Below are 5204 nucleotides of genomic sequence, written 5' to 3'. Positions count from 1 at the left end.
ATCCATCCATCCACGCACCCACCCGCGGTGCGGGGTCCGCCCCCGCCGGGCGCAGCGGGCTGGTACCGCGGCTTTAGCTCGCCGTTTCGTTTTTAAAAGGCGAGGTTTGGGAAGCCGCGTCCTCTTAAAGGAATAGAAGCCTCAGGAGACGAAAAAAAAGCAATAAGGAAAAAGAAACAAAAAACAAAAAACAAACCCACAGGAGACATTTTCGCCTTACTGCAACTACAGGAAGTGACTTAATGTTGTACTGAAAGGGTTTAGGAGAAAGGGTAAAAAAAAAAAAAAGCTCCTGTTTTTCCAGTTTCCTTGGCATGCTTAAGAAAAGCTTTGTCTACAGATAGTATAACTGCTTTCACGGCGATCCTTCATGCTTTTGGCTACCACAGGGCACCGAGCAGTAGACAGGAGGAGGATGCTGCTCTGGGAAAACCTATAGTCGCCAGACCAGGAAAAGAAAAGGATGGAGAGAGACACACACAGACACGGGCAGGCGCCTGGGAGAGGCACAGAAGTGGGGCTGACCCGGGCACATTGGTATCTCGGTCCGGCAGGGTGGACAGACTGTTCGGCAGACACAAACACCCCCACACCCCCCCGACCACATGTGTCTGCTCAGAGTCGCAGTATGCTGTGGTTATTTACTTATAGATGCACCCAGAATAGCCATCTAAATACCACCGTGGAAGCAAAAATACATGCACACACACATACTTTAAGCACACAAGCAGACACTGCTCCTTCCAGCAGGACTGCTTCAATGTCAGGAAGGGGAAAAGTCTCCAGGACTCTGGAGACAGAGAACGAGACAGAGCATACTCTCAGAATTACTCCTCTTCCTCCCCAAATTTAGTGCTCTGTTCCCAGATTCTCATCCTGGCTCTCATCCCCACAGACAGATTAATTCTCCTTTCCACATCACACAGCTGCTTGCCCTAGGCTGGTCACCCTTCCTGTCTGCCTGCACCCTAGGTTTGTCCCCACTCTCACCCCGACCCTCACCCCTTGTAGTCTTACATCTCTTTTTGCCTTCTTCCCATGCTTTAGATTTCTTACCCATTTTCTCTACTTGCATCCATTTGCTTGCTCCACCAAATCTAACCCCAAATCTAGTTATACCCTCACCCCTCATCCTGGGCTTGACTCTAGTCACTTCACCCAGCCCGGGTAAATTCAAGCTCCCTCAGTTTTACCTGTTGTCCCACTTCCCCCAGCTCCTTTCCTCTGCTTGTCTTGGTCCTTGTCTTCCTCCCCAGCAACATCTCCGATTCTCCCATCACTACACCAGTGAAGTCAGGCAGCTCCTCTAAGCTGTCCTTGGGCACAATGCATAAGTATGTTGGATAGGGGAGGGAGGAACAGCCTCTTTGGAAGTCCCAGGACTTAAAAATGAATACATCTTTGGAAAAGCATTCATAAAACCTCTAAAAAGACATGCAAATCTCATGCTAAGTCAAGAGAGCCAAACTGGAATCTCAGATATATTGTTTTCTTCTTCCTGGAGTGGTATTAAGATTGCTCAAGAGAAAGCTATCAAAAATAAATAATAAAAAAATAGTAACACTGACACTGAATCCCTTGCTAAACCTCTCCACAACACCTGCAGGCAGCTCAGTGTCTTCACAAAGAAACCCTCTTTGGTCCTCAGCTTAAGCTGGCAGCACTAGCAGGACGCAGTTCCTATCTGCCACTCCACAGGCACGAGAGCCGACTTCTCCTTGAAACAACACAGTGAGCACTCCACCAACACAATCTCAGCATTACGAGTTGATCTCCGGAGACATTTCTTGATACGTTAAGACAAATGAGGATCAGGCATGCGATCTACCAACACCACCACAACACCATGATGCTGCCTGCCGGAGCCGCGCCAAGCCTTTGTGCATTTTGCTGTCTCAGAGAAAGGGCCAAAATGGGTGTGCCGGGTAAGCATGGAACAAAGCAAAATGGGTGGCTGTTTTCAAACAATAAAAATGGTTTATGTTCGTTCCAAAGGGAAAAAAAAAAATCCAATAAAAAGGAAATGAACAAACACCTGATAAGAGTGCATCCCTTCTCCCTTTCAGCCCTTAGGTCCTGAATGCATGGCTGCCCTTCCTCCCTAGCTCTCGTGGGTGAGTACTAAGTGCTACACAAGCAGGTAGCACAGATTAACCTCGGAGGAAGCTGTATCTATTAGCCCTTCAGCCAGAAAGGCAAGCCTTCGTGCCCAGAGACCTCAAGTGAGCACAAAGATTCCTACCCCATTCATCCTAAACACATATAGAAACATTGGAGCAAATACCAGGCGGTACAAACACTCTTGTTAGACATCTTGATTCCATGATTCTATCTTGTCTCATCCTTGGCTGGCTGATCATGGGCATGGCTAAAATTAGAAGAACTATTCCAGAGTCTCTCTAGTAGCTCAAGCTAATATAAATCACGTCATTGTATTACCCTGAGACGGTATGTGCAGACGCAAACACACACACACTTTTTCTGTGAAAATGCTGCAGACACGACTGTTTTCATCTGAAATATGTCTTTAAATGCAACGAGACACAAATAGATCATGCTGATAGGCCAGCACCTGTTAAGTAAAACACCCTGTGAAGCACAGAGGCCTCATTGTGGTGCTGTCGTTATTAATGTATTTCTCCAGAAGTATGCAAAGACTTCATTTCCCTCTCCTTGCTGCAGGATAACCACAGGCAGGACACAAGCAACATTTAAAAAATGCACTCTTCAATTCTCGCCTCCTGCACTGCTGGGACTGGCTCTGTCCAAACATTCCAGTCTTGCCAACTTCTATTAAATTATATCCTATCCAATGAACTACACAAGAACATCAGTATATTAAAATATTGAGTCAGCCCTACCCAAGTCCTCACTAAACATGTCTGCTCCCAGACCCGGAGAACTGGAAAAAAATAGAACATTTAGTTGTACTTCAAGACTTCTGAGGGAGAGAGAAGCAGTGAAAATGTGGGCAGACATAGGGTTTTGGTTCTGCAAGCTAGAAGTCTTTATTGTAGAGCTGCCTTGGAGGGTCCAGGAAGAGCAAAGAGAAGCAACTGAAGATGTATTTCTGAAGCTAAAAGTCAAGGTGCTTTGAAAAATACAGACATCACATCTAAAGCCTTCTCTCCCCATCTGGTTATGATATCTGCTCTAAGGCACTTTTATCTTGGATCTGACTGCTATTACAGAAGTCTTTTCCATTGAAATAATGTTATGAATAACAGAGTCTACTTCCAGAGTTATGGCATAAAATTCATAAAGAATACTGCAGAGGAAAAATACAGAGGAAATAGCTGGCGTAAGTGGGGTCAAATCAGCATTTTTAAATGCTCAACTTCAGTTTGAAAGGTTATCTGGGACAGGAAAAGACAGGATTGAAGAAAAAAAAAAAAAGAGTTCTGACTTTCTGATTCTTCACTGCAACTCGGAAGAAATTGATGCTTTTCCCTGTCTCCTACCCCCAATTCTGCTTTTGTTCTTTTCTCTTTCTGTTCTTCAGCATATATGAGTATCAGCCTCTCCTTCTGAAAAAAAACCAAAACACATGAGGTTGAGCACTTACTGAAAACAAGAAAGAAGAACGAAATACTGAACAATTAATCTTTCATTCTCCTACTCCGATGTTGGGATTTGAATGTGAGTTAAAAAAAAACACCACCAAACAAACACTTGGAAAATAGACCTTAGCCTTGCAGCACACTCATTTGATCAGCTTTTTTTTTTTTGGCTAGCAATATAGAGAAGATGTCATGAAATTACTAGCTCTCCAACAATTCAGCCTAGCTCTCCAGTATTTTCAAATAGGAAAAAAGCCCCAAACCCAAACAATCAACCTATGAGATTTTAATTTTATTTCATTCCAAGAACTGAGGGGTGAAAAAAACTTACAGCAAGTTGTTTCTGTACTTTTCCCTTTGCAGCTAAAGGACACGGCGGTGGTGTGATGTTGGCTGCTACTCTCCCACAGGGAGGAGAACCACCACAGCACGGCACAGCGGGGTCAAGCCACCAAGCTGCCCACGACCATACGTGTGGCACTGGCCTTGGCCACCCTCCCTGGTGTGCCTGGATGACCCAGCTCAGCTTCTACAGGCAACGGCACCATTTGCCCATCGCACCACACCATAGCGTAGACCTGGCCGATAACACCTCCCCTTCTTTTTCTGCTCTGGGACAATAACCAATAAATATCGCCTTGTAAAAAAAGCAATCTGTTCTGCTGTTACTCAGCTACAGCCATGCCTGGAGAAAATGGGATTTAACTCCTGACGCACCTGAAGCTGCAGGGTAGGAGGTACTACAGTCCAAACTAAAACACCTCAGCCAGAGAGGTATGACCAACCTGGCAGTTAAAGGCGCAGGAGTCTCCTGTTACAGAGGAATTCCATTTACTGCACCTTTTACTGAAGAAATAAATCTCCAGTGTAAAACGCTCGCTGCAAATTTAATCTCAAAGAAAAACAAGAAGCAGAAAGATGGTAAAATATTTTTTATAACATTTTTAGATTACTTCTTAAAATTTATGTGTCAATATCCCAGCTGGGGAGCTGAGATTTAAATCTGAATTGTAAATACTCAGTACTCTGGGTTGGGGGTTGTAATAAGAAAATGGGGGATAGCAATTTCCCTGATAATAATAACAGAGAAAGGCTGAAGCTACAACACTGTGTAATGAATAGGTTTTTATTTCACAATGTAGAAGCTCCAGCTCAGATATTTGTAGTGGCAAGCCTGAGAGAAGTGAACTAAGGACATCACCTTAAGTCAGTGAACACAAGGAGCAGCAGTGTTGAAGAAAGATGGTTCAGAGGGCGGCTGTGTTTTGGGTGCACTGTGAATGCAAACACCAGGGCACTGGGCTCCAATGCCACAGTTACCACACAACACTGGTAAATGAAGGCATTTTAAGAAGGGATCTGCCTAATCTAATAGGATCTGTCTAAACTAATCTAATACATGCTCCTTCTATAGGAAGTAGGACCATTAAGAAAAGGCAATAGAAGAAAAACTCAAAACAATCACCGCCACAATACAAAGGCCCTTGACTTAACTGGGCTTTTCCATGGACTTGATCAACTTACAGTGAAAACAGTGTCTTGAGCAGTTATGTTCCTCTGGACCTGAAAAATCTTAGTTGGTTAGCATTATGCTAGAATTATCATTATAGTAAACACCTAATTATATATATATATATATATATA

The 5204-nt window shown here is 44.0% G+C and overlaps 1 protein-coding gene across 3 annotated transcripts in view; it reads right to left on the bottom strand.

Moving 5' to 3' along the window:
* The window catches only part of KANK1 (KN motif and ankyrin repeat domains 1), a 132066-nt gene that overhangs the window by 29486 nt on the left and 97376 nt on the right, over nt 1-5204 (bottom strand). The gene's annotated exons all lie outside the window — the stretch shown is intronic.

This window comes from Calidris pugnax, unplaced genomic scaffold, assembly GCF_001431845.1.
Source record: "Calidris pugnax isolate Ruff unplaced genomic scaffold, ASM143184v1 scaffold273, whole genome shotgun sequence".
NCBI lineage: Eukaryota > Metazoa > Chordata > Aves > Charadriiformes > Scolopacidae > Calidris > Calidris pugnax.
Note: the sequence above shows the minus strand (reverse complement) of the source record. Positions and strands in the feature narration are given on the sequence as shown.